At 42.8% G+C, this 16,367-nt stretch overlaps 1 long non-coding RNA gene across 7 annotated transcripts in view; it reads left to right on the top strand.

The window, feature by feature from the left end:
• The window catches only part of LOC119157794, a 786,943-nt gene that overhangs the window by 673,102 nt on the left and 97,474 nt on the right, over positions 1-16,367 (top strand). For all 7 annotated transcript variants that reach the window (XR_005107674.1, XR_005107672.1, XR_005107670.1 and 4 more), the window contains one exon: positions 3,939-4,030. This is a non-coding gene — a long non-coding RNA (uncharacterized LOC119157794). The remainder of the gene's footprint in view (positions 1-3,938; positions 4,031-16,367) is intronic.

Below are 16,367 nucleotides of genomic sequence, written 5' to 3'. Positions count from 1 at the left end.
TCATTTACACGTTTGTGAAGCACAGTGGTGCAGCCACCACATCCCTCTGGTCTAGTGCGTTTGTAGTAGGGACTACAGATGCTCATGCCAAACTTGCTTGTAGCTTGGATGTAATAAAGCAGAGGGAAAAACTAAACAAACCATTCGAAGCCTGATTTTAGCTCACTCGACACTAACACAACTATGACTCAAGGACAATATTTGTTCTTTTGGGAGCTTGACCTTGTTGCCTGCAAACAAATGCAGGCAGAAACAAAGAGGCTGGAGAATGAAGAGAAATAAGACGAAAGATCCTTGGTTTTCTATTTATTATTAGGCTTTCTTTTCAGGAAAAAAAACTCCAAACAAGTAAATCTGAAGACGTTTATCCTAATTCAGAGAATAAATACAAAGCATAATAGTGCTAAATAGTGAAATGAGTGAGTGCCTCTCCCACTGGATGCTTAGGGTATCATCTGCTGGGCCCTACATACAATCTTCCAGGCTCTGAACCAGGCTTGGAACTGAGATGGTCACGGATGGTATAGCTGCAAGTTTGATCCAATTTGATGTTTCTTTGTTGCTTTGCTGTATAGCTCTGGATAGTCCTAATCTTCATAGGTAGCTGGGGATCACCAGAGGAATTTTTACAATTTCTGCTTTCTGCGTATTTCAAAGGGGCTGCATTTCAGGCACCCTTTATCCCTTCTCTTTTGTAGTGAGAAGGATGTGTGGCATGGTGAAAAGCTGTGAACAGTCCTACCGACATGAAAAGCAGCAACAGTAACATCCCGAGTGACTATGGCAGAACAGGCTTCTTGCTTAAATTTTCCTACCTTCCTATAGCTTATTCAGAAGCAGGTACTCAGAGGTGCATTATTTCCAACGGAAAATATCAGCAGGTTTAGTTTGTTTAGGTTGGAGAGCAAGGTCACAAGCTGGGAGTGTGGTACCGCTGTATACACAGGGTTCACTCTCTGCAAATACTGTTGTGTAGCCTGTTTCTTGCCACAGTCTTGCTCACTGGGCTATTCACAAGAAGAATGCACAAACTCATGCAAATGGATGGCAATAGAAAAGTAAAGCTATGTTTTTGAGATTGATATTCATTTTGGCAGAGTTATGGTAATAATCATGCCATGAAAAATAGGCAAACAGTTGTAGCATTGAGCATTTTATGCAAGGGGATGTTAGATTAGGAATCCAGACTTCCCAATGGGATTCACGCGAAGAGGTTTATTGTTGTGCTCATCTAGCAGAGTAGCCAGACCTTAAGTATGATCTGAGAAGGAAAGAAGTTCAGTAGCAGCTGGGAGCAAGAAAAAAGTATTTCATGAGTTGGACAAGGGAAAAAATATGATACAAATTAAGTTCAGAACAAAATCAATGCATGGAAATCGAGCGCATCCAAGACAGTTAAAGGAGACATCAAGGAAGTTACTAACCAGAATGATACGGGGAGAAATGCAAAAAACCACAGAAGATACGGCTGCTTTTTTTTTTTTCTTTTTTTCACTTTTGTGAGGTTGCAACTTCAAAAGAAACCCACGAAAACAAAACAAAATGTTCCTCCCTCCCGCTGAAGTGATTTTGCCATAGGTACCCATGTTCTTTTTATAATTTTGTCCTCTGGAGGGTTCGATTCCTCCTAAAGCTCACTCCAGGCAGCCACTCAGGCTCGTTCGCCTCAATGATTAGCAAGAGGCCTGCGGTGCACTGAAATATTGCAAGGAGCCTGTAGAGAAACTCATTGTGAGCCAAACAGGTTACTGCCTTGGCAGGATTCCTCTGACTGGTTTGTGAAGATAAAAGGAGGATAGGTAAAGGTTAGTATTTCAAAGCAAATGTCTTGGATCTTAAAATATTTGGTGAAATTATTCAAGAATAGTTCATTCATGTGAAAGTAGTTTCTGTGTATTGCTGTCAAGGTCAATGAAAGCTAAAGTCTGATGCTGGCCAAGCAAGCAAAAACTGCCTGTGGGCTCCCCTAGCTTACATACCTGGCGACTCTGAGCTTGACATAGTAAAGTCTACAGGGAGCAGGATCAGGAACTCTCAGGCTTTCTTGGGTCAGCTCTATTGTTGGTTTAAGTTGGGCTAAAAACCCCACTGTCATCAGGAGGGTCACAGCTCATGCTTCAGGAGTGCTGATGGGACTCTCTGGACCCTCACTCCGTTCAGGCTCAGCAGCTCCTTCGTCCCCAGCTGCCCACCCTGTGCCAGAGGCTGGCAACCCACCAGGCTCAGACCTCTTGACCACTGCAGCAGACATCAGTCGATGGTGTGCGGGTCCATCAGTCAGCTGGTGGATGGTATATGAAATATTTGGCTCCTCTTTCAACACAAAATTAATGTTTAAACAACCAAGTTTTCAAAAAGGCTGATGTGTAAGGTAGTGAGATGTGGGGATCCTGCCAGCTCTCAGCTGTGCCGCAGTTGCACCGAGCCAGGGATTTTGACAGAATTCTGCTGCTGTGTCTGAACACAACCAGTGCACGTTGCGTGACGCAGCAGCTGGTTCTGGCTGGTTATCCAGGACCACTAACACAACCCTGTTTACGGGGGCTGAACGCTTTTGGGAACCAGCTTCTACTTAGTCGTAGCTAATGCCCTCTCAGCCTGAGCAGACTGACTGCCAGCACCTACCAACCATGTCTTCTGAAGCCCGTAGCTCAAAGCATGAAAACCTCTGCTAAGTATCTGTGTAAGGAATAAATGCAAACATTTGTGGAGGCTTAGCAGGTCCTGTTCCTGATCATCCAATTCTTTGTTTAAGATCTGCATGCCAAGTTGTCGTGTGGAAGTGCTCAGGCTTCTGCAGCTTATTGAAGAGAAGACGGTAAGGAAAGGTCATTAGCAAAATTACATTCCTTGAGTAAAGGAGGAAAGGCAGAAGAGCTAGGCATTCAGTGGGTTTATTCACTATGACTTTGGCAAGTGCGGGCAAGCTGAGATTGTCTTATCATTTCATACAGTGTGGTAAGTGTTTTAGACTTAAATTTTAGAGATTATTACCTGCGAGCTGAAAATACCCGTTGATATTCCCTTACTGAAGGGATATGTCTGCATCTGAGTACAAAACAATCCTCCTGTGATGTATTTATCTCTGACTTTGAAGGTGAAAGAAAAGGTGAATAATCTATTGGACTTGACAGTAATTTGGAAACCTTAGTACATGTAATTCACTGGAAATTAGAAGCGGGTTTCTTTGTTGATAGGCAGTGATCTTGGGCAATTTGGCAATTCAGTATGCATCCATACTGTTTTGGCATTTCCTAGCTTTCTGAGGGGATCAGATGTGGACATCTGCCATCCAGTAAAGGAACAGGAAAGGGTATCTAGTCATAACTGGCATTGCTTTTCAGCCACTGGTGTTTAGTAAAGCCTGTTTGACATGTAATTCTCACAGAAGCCCCATGCATGGTGTTTTCTGAGGCATCTGTGAAGCTGGGTATGCACCGAGTCGGTGTTGGACCAGCACGAACAAGCCTGCACTCAGTGCAAGAAAATAGGTGCAGGAGTATGACTGCAGGTGCCGTTCCCCTCCCCATGAAGCAAAGGAGCTGCTCCTTTGGTGGATGGGGTAGGGGGAGAAAATTGGGCTACATCTTCAGTGTCAGTTTGAATCTTGTCTTTGTTTCCTGCTATTTTGATGCCTGGATTTTGTAGCACGCTGTGTGATTTTACCGGGCTTGTGAAACGTACATACTCCAACTTAAAAATCTGCATGTTCCCATCTGTACCCTGCGGATATCTCAAAAGGGGGGATTCAGAAACTGGGGGAAGAAAGGTTTCATGAATTTTGCAAACTTTTTCCTTTAAGTGCTTTTTTTTATACTTGAGTGATGCTTACGAATTACTTACACCATCCGCTATAATTTAATGTGTTACACAATAAAGAGTATCTGCTGTTCTTTGTGTATTTCAATACCAATGCTTTCCTTATCTATTTTCCCCAGCTTGCCATTTCGTGCAGTAGAGGTTCTGTCATGTGATATTACTCCACGCAGAGGGAAGTCAGAGCAGCCCTGCATGCTGCTTTACACCACTGGTAAGCAATCAGAGGATTTGCTTTGGTCATAAATGCAGTTTCACAACATGCAACTCTCCTCTCTCTTGCATGTTCAACATGGCATTTCAACACCTGAAAATTCAGTGGTTGTCAGCTGAATCAGGACTCAAGTTAATAGCTTGTGTATTTCTTTGAAATAATATTTTCAGCCCTAATATTGATTTGTAGGCACTCCGAACTACACTCGCTTGTAAATGTGTGTGTGCAATTTCTATTAACATCAATGATGATACCATTTGCACACCGAGTGAAGGGTAGACTGTATTAGTTGTCTTCTAGATTTTACTGTTATCGTGCAAACTCAGCATAGTGTTTTTCACACACTCGGAGACCTTTGCAAAATTAGGAACTGTTGCTTTATAAATATTCATGTTTCAGGCTGTTGTATATGTATTGTCAAACCGTTGTATCACAGACAATACCTGCATACATCAGTTACCTAATTTTTACCCCTGCGACTCTGTACCTGTTTTACTATTCTTCTGAAATATTTTGTGAGAGGAAAGGAAAATAAGGAATATCTCAGGACAGACTCATGCTACAGAGTAGAATCATCTTGCCTAATTTTAAGAGATTTATTTTAATTTGTCTTTTAGCTTTGTCCTCACTGGGTAGCTCATTATGTCTTCAGATAGTTGTCTAAAATAGGTTTCTATCTGTATGTGGAAAAGGAGTCTAGACGCTCAGTTTTTAAGTGGTTTGAGTTCTATAAGAGGAACCCCTTTCTTATGTCCCTGCAATGCTCCTCATCAATTAACAGGTTTCCTTCCACCCCTTCACCCTATATTTTTCCAATGCCTTTAACTTCAGATGCAGGTTTGGGCCCCCTTCCAGGAGCTGTACTTCTCAGTAATGGGTGTGATTTGTCTCGTGTGGCAATTCTGAATAAAATTACCAATAACATACTTGCATTCAATTAAATCTGCTCCAACATACACATCATTTAGCCACTCAATAGGGAAATCCTCTCTGCCACATCCAAGGAACAGTGATCGATACATGCTCACTAGTAACATGTCTGCAAATTTCAAAACACTGTAAGGAGTAAGGTGATGTAGATGACTTTGTCTTAGTAAATCGTAGTCTGACAGCTTCGTTTAGCCATAATCAATTCCCATCCCTGTTGTTCAAAGACAAACTGTCGAGCGATTTAGTTGCTTCCGACTCAGTGTCAGAAATCATGAAGCGTCCTGTTCTTGGGAGAGAAACAATCTGGACATGATCAGAAAATGAGTGGGACACGTTGTCTCAGGTTACATTGAGAAAAAAAGTCACAATCCAGTCTGGGGATGAACTAAATGGGTACTCTTACCTCTTAAAACAGCATGCACTGGCACAGGCAGGATAACATTGTGAAAACGAACAAACAGCTTATCTGCAGAAGGGAAGTTTCAGCTTTGTACGTGCATGTCAGGAAGCTGTGAGAGGTGACCTACGATTCTGCCAAAGAGTTCCGTGCAGGAAGGCGTGGAGTTTGGCTGTGAAAAGGTCAAGTAAGGAGCTGTGTGAGTGCAAGGCAAGTCCCGTCATCTGGGCGTACAGAGCTTCACCTGTGTCCCTGCCTCTGCAGAAGGTAGGCAGGTGGGAAAACAGGGGAAGCCTTTCCTCTGCATGCGCTCACCGGCCGATGCACTGAAGGCAGCGTGGGGCGAGTACGCGACTAAGAGAGATGATAGCAGAGTCTGCCTGGGGGTCCTTAGCAAGGCTGGGCCATTAATACTGTGTGTAGGCACCCGTTTTGGCCAGTGCTGAGAGGGAAAGAAAGGTGAAGCTTTCTTGTGCTTTCACTTTAGATGTGGAGGTCAGGCTGCACTTGCATTTGGACGCCGCATATTATTGAGTTGAAACATGGGCTGAGGCCAACGTATGAAATACTAGATAAAGCCCTGTGTTGTACGCGTAACTTGATTAATGCCTACCTCTTTTCCTAATAAACCAGCCTCCTGCCTCCTAGTGAGCAGGTAAGGAGTGGAAATAAAGTCGCCTTTATGGTTGGAATAAAATGACTAGGATGACAAATGTGGGTCAGGATCTGTCAGAGTTCACAAAAGATGCAGAACCAATCAACCTGATTTCCTCAGCTGTGAATACCCAAGTCAGGCAAATGTATAATGCATCCAGCTCGCTCTAACGTGTATGTGCAGCCTCCATGCTGGGACTACACTCCGGGCTTTTGAAGTTTAGCCAGTAGCCACTGTATTTCTGGTTGTTTAGCACTTGCTAAAGAGGAGCTCAGTAGTACCGGGATGAATTATAATTTTTGCCTTGGGAAAAAAACAGAGAAAACAAAAACCTAACCAGACCAGTAGAAAGCCATTTGGAATAAGTATTATTTTATAAAGGAAAGACCTAAAAAGATCAAACGTGGGTTTTTTCTTCACAAATTGAAGTGTGACCTGAGAAACAGTACAGGTTTGTAAAGGTTTGTTAAAGTAGGAGGTATGTGTAAGAATGGATCGAAAGGAATTAATGGATGGAAAATGAAGCACATGGAGAAATCAAAAACAGCACAAAGGTTTAAGCACTCTGTGTGATGGATGCTACTAGTGTGGAATGAAGCAGATTTTACAGATGTCTTTGGTGCTTCATAATATGTCTAACTATAAAATCCCTTAAGAATATTTATAAGTTTTCCTTCTTTCCTGCCTTCACTCTCCTCTTCTCTTTTCCTGCAACTGGTTGATACTTTTTTGGGGGGAGGGGCTGGTTTTAGACACATTAATTGTGGGTTACACAGTTTGCTTCACTTGCCATTTCAGGAGGCTGCATCAACATCCCACCTGGTAGTGTGGTTTGCAAGCAGTTTTGCAACCTTTCCATTCTGCTCCCTTATTTTTGTTACACACGGTGTAATGATGTCATGTGACATTTTAAGTCTGAATCGGTATTCCTTGTGGTATCTCCTCAGGCCTGTTATGCTTTGGATGTTTGCGTTACCTGTTCAGACACCCACGCATGGTGTGGTTATTTTCATTTGTCACTGAATGCAAGCTGTAAGCCGGATGTCACAGGAGTATGTTTAGAACTTCCATTGATCTCTTCACTACAAATAATCATTATAGCTGCAAAACAAATAGTGGATCAAAAATGTGGGAACATAGGCCAGAAGATGCTGCTCACTTTTCCTTCTGAAATGCACGACGTCCAGATTTGAGGTATAATATATAAATGGCTGAGAGGTTTTTAACAAGAAAACAAGGTGGGGTGTCCTTAGGTAAGGACTGTTTGGGAAAAAAACTAGCTCCGTGTCTTTGGTTCTTTAAAAAAAGATACAGGCAGCCTTGGAAAGTTGGTTGGCTTGTGTGATTCCTCAGCACTAACACAGTATTCTGTAAATCCCCTGCTGCAGTTTTCACTAAACACAGGTTTTTCCTGAATACTGTTGCTATGCGACAGTCGCACCATTTGCTGGTTCCACCCCAGAAATGGCTGCATCCTACACAGACAGTTTGAGGTATTTGTAGACACGTCCCATGTTCTGTGAGATATCGTGTAAAACTTGTTCTTATGCTGTTGTTTAATTGTATGTGTTAGCGATTTGTTGGGAGAAACCTGAGTTTGGGAGAAGACTTATTTGAAAGTTTAAATCAAAACTACGTTAGATTGCAATATCTGGATTGAAACATCCTAAATCCTGGGTCCTTGCGCCCCTTTAATCCTTGGCCTTACTTAAGAGAAAGGAAAATTTCCAAGATCTGGTCCAATCTGAATGTTGTTTTTATGGGAAGGAAGGTGGTTCAGTGCTTCCCTGCAGATTCTGGTTCCGATCTCTTCCTTCCACAGATTCCTTGGGTGTAATCCTGGGTGAGTCACAGGGGGCATGTCTGTGTCCATGGTGGGGATGGAGCTGGCTCCAGCGCTGCTCCTTGGCATCTAGTCCTCTTCGAACAAGCCTTGCTGAGAGTCTGAGTTCAAAAATAGCCCAGCCTGAGCACAGGCAGCCTCATGGCTGGGAGCATGAGCTGTCACAGCTGCATGTCGCTGCACTGTACAGAGGATGAGGTTAGGGCAGTGCTAGCTTGGGGAGGTCTGCACTTTGTGCTGCTCCAGACAATCTACTCCGCCCTTAATATCTCTCTACTTTGGTCCTTCCTCTGTAAAAAGATTTATTTCCTTTCTTCGGGAGGTCTTCTAAAGATAAATGCATTGACGAGGATGATGCAGGTAGCCACTGCAGTACTAGAGAATTATTTATGTATCTGCGGGTTTTAGATGTAGATGATTGCTAGTTGAATCTTGTCCTTACAGAGCCAGGAATGCTTTCAGGTCCTTCCTAGCAAAAGTTCTGATGCTCTTTAGAAACTGGTGGTTTACCTGTTTAAAATAATTGTTCACAATAATTCCTGTCCAGAAGAAATATGTAGGACATAAGCAGCATTATCTAATAGCGGCGTGCAGTGTACCATGTTGTCTCTGGCTCTGCCAGCTCCGTACCATTGGCCAGGCGCTTTCTGCCCTAGTGGTGTGCCTGCTAATGATGACGGTGCTGTATCAGTAGCATCGCACGGCCTTTGAAAAGGGGGGAAAAAAATGTTTGTTGAGTTCATGCCATCACATCACGATTGTTTTGGGATAATTATTGAATACACACAAGAGCAGCAATTTTTTTTCCCCTGCAAATGAACTGTAGTTGATGTTGCGCTATTTTGGTTTTGTTTTCTGCATTCCTCAGTAAGTGCAGCTCCTCTGAGGCTTGAAGTGAGACAAAACTGAACCAAAGTGACTTTGTTTTCTCTGTGTAAGAGGATGGATGCTGAGTGATAATGACATATTTTGCGTGTGAGCAGCAGGTGCGAGACCAAGTGTCTACTGCGGATTAAAGTAAATATGTTTTTTTCTATATTTAACTGATATGTGACAAAGAAACGATGTTTAAATGTCACTTTCCATGGGTTTTTTGTGTGTCTGTAATTATACATTCTAATGTGCCAAGTAGCTAGTCACTGAAGTTCAAATTTACATAGTAAAGTTGTGCATAACAAGACAAACAAGATACAGTCTAGCATTCATCTCAATGCATCTGGGCTGCCTCCACCCAGCAGTTACACTACCAACAAATGAATGTTTTCTGCTTTCTTGAGTTCACATAAATAGCTGTAAATTCCTATAATTAACTATGATAAGTCACTCCCCACTATTAAAACAAAGACGTGTTTGTTTATCGGTCGTACTTGTATCCACCACTCTTAACATTACAGTGTCGACTGATGTTTTTTCACTGTGTTAAACAAAGCAGAAATATTCCTGTTGGGCAATGCCAGAGTCCCAAGAGCAGCCTCAAAAGCAGGAGCACCAGGCTGTTGCCTGCTGAATGCTCCACTTCTCTGCTGATGGCTGTTTCTTTTCCTTGCCCCTTACCGCATCCCCCTGCCCCCAAAAGGCAGTAGTGTTTAGGTGGGCAGTTAAGGCACTGGGGGGCAAGACACAGCTTGGGAGCGGAGAAGTGAATGCAACTGAGATATCGAGATGAGTTAGTTCTTACAGGGCCTAAAAATAAAGCAATTCCTATGAACATCTGATTTTCCATGTGTCAAACCTACGTTTAGTCGTAGGCTATTGGTGGCAAAGCTGGTCCAAACTTTACTGCCTACATTATGGTTTTGTGAGGTTCAACTAGATTGATAGTGATATAAAAAATATTTGTGACACTTTTCTGCTGAAATCAATTTGGTTTGGGGGGAGGGTGATTTTTTTGTTCAGTGGTTTTGGGATGATTTTTTTTTGAGGCTAAGGGCACCAAATTTTGCCCCAGAGCCTCACTTTTCTTCTTAATCATGCATTTATTTTATAAGCCTAGTCTCAGTGCTTAGTGGAAACTCTGCTTCACTGATTTCTTCTATCCAATGTCTTCTGTTTACTGGGGGCTGTGCTCAGGTTGTCTCTGCTATGGCCAGGCATGTTTTTCACAGCTTTTAAGTTCTCAGAAGCAATACATTGTAAGAGATGCTGACCACAGAACTAAATTAGGCACCCAAATTACAGCTCCCATGAAATACTGAATAGGCGGAGGTAAGGGGGTAGGAAATATGACAGTGACAGTTTTGTTTTGCCTAAATTTTCCATGGAGAGGTATTTCGTAAGTTATGTCGAATTGGAAATCGGGTCATGTATCTCCCTCTGCATGGGAATGAGATCTTCTGTGGTCTACAGTTTACTTGGGAGTGGATGTGCACTAGGGGCAGGATGCTGGTAGCCAGAAATGGAGGTCATTCTCTTCTCTGGCATCTTTATACCATCCTCTTCCCAGCACGTGGGCCTGTTAGTTGTGCTATGAGTGTAGTCAAAGATTTGCTTTTTAGAGAAACTAGCTGTAACACAGAACCTTGTATCTGCTGGCTGAAAGAGATTAATAGCTGACCATCTGAAACAGCAAGGATGCTCAGCAAGTGCATTGTGAAATTTGGGGGCACTGATGGTTTAGTGGTTGTTGGTCATCAAAAATGAAATTATTTTCTTTTAAGTTGGTTTCTTTGGATAGTAGCAGTAAGTCTTTCCCTTCAGGTTTTAAAAGCAGACTATATGTAGCTGTTTCCTTCCTTATGGATTTTGTTATACATAATTACCATGCATGAACAGCAGAGCACATGGATTATACAGCAAATTCTGTTTTAGCCATGCAAACTCCCAGTGACACTGTGGGCTCTAACAGCTGTGAAAATGTGATTACAGACTTTCATGTTAATATTGGGTGCCTTAAAGACTGCTGAAGCCTGTTCCCAGGTCAGCAGAACAAGAACAGACGAGGTAAGACTTCCTTAAAACACAGAGATGGTGTAGAGGATTTTCTGTGAAAAACAGAGGAAATGGAAACCATAAAGTTTATTATAGTGCTTGAAGAGTTAATTCTTACATCTCCACCCCAGACCAATGCACAAGTCACTCCTGTGTTCCCAGACTGTCCTTATCGCTTGACGTCTTGTGATAAGTTATTAGTATCGCACTTACGTTGACATTTACGGGCTCCAAACTAGTTCTAGCCTCATGATAGTAGGTGCTGTGTATAATATGTGGCAAGAGACATAATATGTTGTAGCATTTTGAATGAAGACAAAAGGTAAAAGACGAAGCCATCATTCCTCATTTTACATGGAGAAACTGAGGCACAAGGGGATGCAGTGATTTGCCCCAGGCTACCCCAAAAGTCTCCATCTACCAGAGATGGCTGCTCACACCGTGAAGGGTGGCTGGCGAGCAACCGCCTGTTGCTGAGCTTTTACATCCTCTAACGGCTAGAGTCAGCATGTGGAGCTCAGCCTGGAGCTGAACAGTTTGTTTTTAAATAGAGCTTATCTTCCTGAAATAAATGCAGTCTCCTTTCCTGCTCCTCTCTAAGAAATGTATCGATGGATCAATGGAATTTTTCAGCTGTAAACTCTCTGACTTTGAATAAAAACAGTTGAAGGGGTTGTTTAGAATTTCTGCCTTTTATTTTAAGTCCTGGTTTCATATTCTTTCCAGGAGGGAGAATAGAAACATGACAGTTTGTGAACATGAGCTTTTTTCTCCTCCCAACTCTAGGCTAGCCCTGGGACCAACTTATTTCACATGAGCTTAGTACAACTGTAAAGGAAGAACTAAGAAAAAGGCCAACAAACAATAGAGCGTAGCAAAAACCCACTTAAAATATTACAGCTCAAAATACCGCAGAGCCTCATTTGTCTGTAATCCAGCTCTATTTAATGGAATCCCTTGCGTCCAATTCACCTTATATTTTTATTAATCTTTGTGATTTTCCCTAATGATCCTGTTATAAAGACATCACAGCACATGGCACAAGGACAATGCACATAAAAAGTTAAGAACGCATTTAACTACCGGCCATTGATTAGGGTTCTTGATGAGCTTAAATACTACCTGGGAAAGGCTTTCTATCAAATTCAATTGGCTGCAGATGCATTAAGCTTAATGAAAGTCAAGATTTGGGTATATATGGATCTTTTTTTTCCTAGAGGAGATGCCCTTGCCGAAAGAATATGAACGCTTGCTGTCCAACCTCCTACCCCAGTGGGAAGGGGTGGCAAATGGCAAAGTGTGTGACACCCCCCAAGCTCGGACCCGATTCCCATTCCACTTAATTTGCTTTAAATCAGGAAAAATACCATTGACATCGATGAAATTGCACTGGTCTTGGTAGTTCTTGTGATCCACAGGTGTAAAGGAGATGAAAGATACTATCTTTTGTTAAGATCTGGGAAAACGTCAGTCTGGGGGATCCAGCAGCAGGCTTCGGGGAGGGAGAACAGCATGCTTTTCTCCAGGTTCTGGAAGAATTCAGGAACTGAGGCCAAGTCATAGTAAAAGGCTCCACCAGACCTCAGGTGGGATGTGTGTAGTGTGCCAGATGCTCCATGGTAATCACATAGAGCACTGTGTGGTGAGCAGAAGGATTTTGGTCTTCCCATGACCATCCTGCTGTGACAGTGAGCTAAGCTACATCCCGCTGACCAGGAATAGATATGAAAAGTTACTGCAGAGTAAGAACATGCTGCAAACCTCTATGTTAGTCTGCTGTGAGAAGGGACTAAGTTCGCATCGCCAGCCCCCTACTTGCAGTTTAACCACAAGAGCATCATTTGTCAACGTTGGTTTGTTCTTTTGTGAAATTTCTCAGATAGTCACAGGGTCATTCTTTCAAACAGAAATACAATATTTTGTCTTTCTTAAAATGCAGTTCATCCTAATATGACAAATACCCTTCTAAAGAAAGCCTGTATTCCCCCTATGTCTAAGAGGCACAATTTCATAAGGACTTCAGAGGCTGCAACGTGTGAATCCTCTGTCCACCTCTTCCTGGACTGTAGTGTAGTCTTCAGCTTCCAAACTTGTTCTTTTCTGCTCTCCAGACTTACGTAATTTACAGTAGTTTGCATACTGCTTACCACACATATTTTGCTTGGCACAAATTTTTCCAAAACCTTTCCATAAAACTAAAAATATAACACACTGAACAAACTGCTCCATTACCCAAAGAGACGAACTTATTACTGAAACTCAGGAAAGTATATTGCGAGGTATTCATTTTAGCTTCAGCTTCTGTCATAAAATTCTGAAAAACAAAAAAATCTCAAACATGCAATTAAAATAATTGTAGGTGTGTGAATGCCTGCCTCCAAGCAAGGAATTTAATAATACATTAAAACCTTTATTTTTGATTCTAGCAAAATATACAATTATATCCATACAAGCTGCCATTGCATCACTTCTTGAGTTCATGGAGGAAACTTCACCTACTGCTATTTCTGCTACATGGCATGGTATTATTACAATTCTTACTAATTTAACAGAGCAGTGTGCTCTCCAGTACACTGAACTGAAAATGACACACGCTTTCCAGTAAGATTGTATTTACTATTGATTTATCTTGCCCTAGAGAGTTCTGGTTAACATTCCAGTGATAATTGACCCTGCTTTATTTAACTCTTTCAGAAGTGCATCCTCAATCTCAACAGTGCTAGAAAACATACTGATACTAGATACTAGAAAACACTGAAAGACTAGTTCCAACAATAAGTTTGCAGGAGGCTGATTCATACAACATTCATAATGTCCACAATTTATAAGAAAAACAGAAGTGTCAGGGTACGGTATGATTAATTAGCTCATTAAAGTAACAGAGAATTTCTAGGTCTAGATGAGGGAGAAAGTGTCATCTAAACTTTCTAAGTACTGCCTTTGTTCTGTTACAAGCTTACAATTAGCGATGCTTTAGTGGGCATCTCTTAAATAGTTACTGTTGCCTACACTGGAAGAGGTACAATTTCATCATATTCCAACAGATGCAGTGCGAATTAATATTCTTGTACTATTCTAGTCCATGGTAGTTTCTGCTGCTGCTTCACCAAGATCCCTGTAGTGCCCTAAAGCTTTTTACCTTGTGTCAGTCCATGTAATGAAGGATAGTGCCTCAGCCTACAGACTGTGCTTTGTGGGGGTGACTCGGATATCTTAAAATATAATTTGAAATGCTCCCATTTAAAAAAAATTATGAGTTGAAATGATCAACAATCTTGAAATGGTAACTCGGTATGCCTGGTCTTCATTGTGGAGCTGTCGCTGGTGTTGGGCATTTACTGCAGAGATGGGAGCGTGTGCATCCCTGCTGTTACTTAGCGTGTTAAGAAGATTAAATAGAAAACACAACATTTACTTGTGGCATTAAAAAAAAGTTTATTCTTGAATTGTTTGGAGGGGATGATAGTTCTTGGCACTGTTCTTTCTCTAATCCTCCTTTTTTCAAGAACTGTACGCAGCATAGCCATTCCTGAACACTTGAGTGACCTAGAGACATGTCACAAGTGAAGCTGCACCCTTGGGGCCTTCATCTGTGAGCTCCGACACCGCAGGTGGATGTGTGTGGCGTTCAGAGCAGCCCTAAGAGTTTGGGTTTGCTGACTTAGTCCGGAGAGAATGAGCACATACAGGCCTTGAACTGTAAACATGTACGCGAATACAATTAGTCATGCACAATTTCATCTCTCGTCATGTTCGTGTGGGTTAGTAAGTCAGAAAGCTCCTTCCCATGGTCTTGGTGCTAGATCAGCTCGGGTCCCTAAGCGGAGTGAGCAGGTGGGGCACCAGCAGATGGCATCCAAGAGTGCCCGTCCCTGGGGGACAGCTCCTGACCACAGCCAAAACTGCCCTCCCCACCTTTCCTGAAAACTCTTTGGGGTCTCCTGCTTCCGCCGTGCAACAAGTCACCTTCCACATCCTTCTTTAACTTGCTGCATTACTACTTGCAAGATTTTGGAAATGCTGCCTTCCAAATTAGCTATTGATTCCTTTAGAAACGGGCCTGGTAAAGGGTGATGGTTCTGTCGGCGTTGCCTCTGTTTTGTATCCAGGCAGCTCCAGGCATGAGTGTGATTTTGTTCCTGCTGTGCCCTCCCACATAGGTGGAACTGCATCTGGATGTGTTTGAAACAGCTGCACTAATAACAAAGAGGACTTTACCCTCTGTTAGCCCCAGGCCCTTAAACACTGCAGAAGTCTAGATCTTGATTCCCAACAGAAGGATTAGACATGTGACTTCTGTTGTACGTAGTATATTTATACATAGGTCAGCTTTTTCCGCAGATGTAGGATCATCCCTTTCTTTGGAGGCTGTGGAGCATTGGCTCAGCTTGAGTAAAACCTAAAGACAGCAGATGCCTTAGCCAAGATATTTGCTGCTCAATGCTATTGACGTTCAAAACTGCAGTGTGTCGGTTTGCCAGAGAGACAGAGGAGGTGGATGACACCTGAAAGACACTTGGGATTATCCCATGGCTCCGCCGTTGCCCTGAGGAGCATGATTCCACTTCCAGCAGTGATGCCCTACTTCATCGCACTGGGCTTACTTGGCTAATCCCAGAGGTGGCAGCCATAAATACTGATAATTAACGCTGACAGTTAATACATGCAATGTGAAAAATAATTCCTCTTGCCTCCCTCTTGAAGCTATCCAGTAATTACCATGATCCCTGTTTTGCGTAATCGCAGTATGTGCCACTCGTTTGCTCTCCTAACCAGCAGTAATCTTCAGCGGTGGTAATGCACGCTGGGTTGCGTACGTGCCTGGATCAGCCAGCTGTCGAGATGCCAAGCAGGCGCTTATGCATGGCAGCGCTACGGTACTGTTACTTAAAACACAAAACCATGATCTGAGAGATGGGGCAAAGTAAGGGCAGAGCCTCCCTCCAGGCTTGCTGCTGTCCTCCTGCAGGTGCATCAGTGTGGCACACGTTACTGGGCCAGGAAACCGTCATAAAGTGTCTCTGTCCCATCGAGCTGCTCCTTCCCGTTCACTCCCACCCCACTTTCATGGCTCGTTGCCGTCAACATGGCCACACGGCAGCCTGCATCACCAAAATGATGCCTCTTGGAAATCGCCCTTGTTTGTAGGGGAGGGAGCAGAAGCAACTGACACTGGCTCTGACACTGGAACTGATGCATCATGCAGCTACACCCAGGTTTCTGTCTCTCTCTCTCTTGTGTCTTATCCTCACCTTCAGTTCAGCAAGAGTCGGGTCGGGCGGCGAGGGAGGGTTAATGTGAAAAAGCAGAGAGCGGCGTTGCTCCCAGGATCGTCCCAGAGGCGACAGGATGGCTTGCTTCAACACCTTCAAATATCGTTGAGATGGACTTTTTAAATTCAAATTATGTAATGTGTTTGGGGCCTATTTAAAGTATACATTATCGACAGCCCTTACATTTGATAGTATTAGTAAGTATTTAGGGGATTTTTTTAAAGGCAAAGTATTGACAGAAAAGACTGTAACAGCTACTTCTGGGCCATTACAATTTATCTTCTAAATCAGTCTGGCTTTATGGTTCACTG

The sequence above is a fragment of the Falco rusticolus genome, chromosome 15, assembly GCF_015220075.1.
Source record: "Falco rusticolus isolate bFalRus1 chromosome 15, bFalRus1.pri, whole genome shotgun sequence".
Classification (NCBI taxonomy): Eukaryota; Metazoa; Chordata; class Aves; order Falconiformes; family Falconidae; genus Falco; species Falco rusticolus.
The sequence above is the reverse complement of the archived record's forward strand: the minus strand, read 5'-3'. Positions and strand labels throughout refer to the sequence as shown.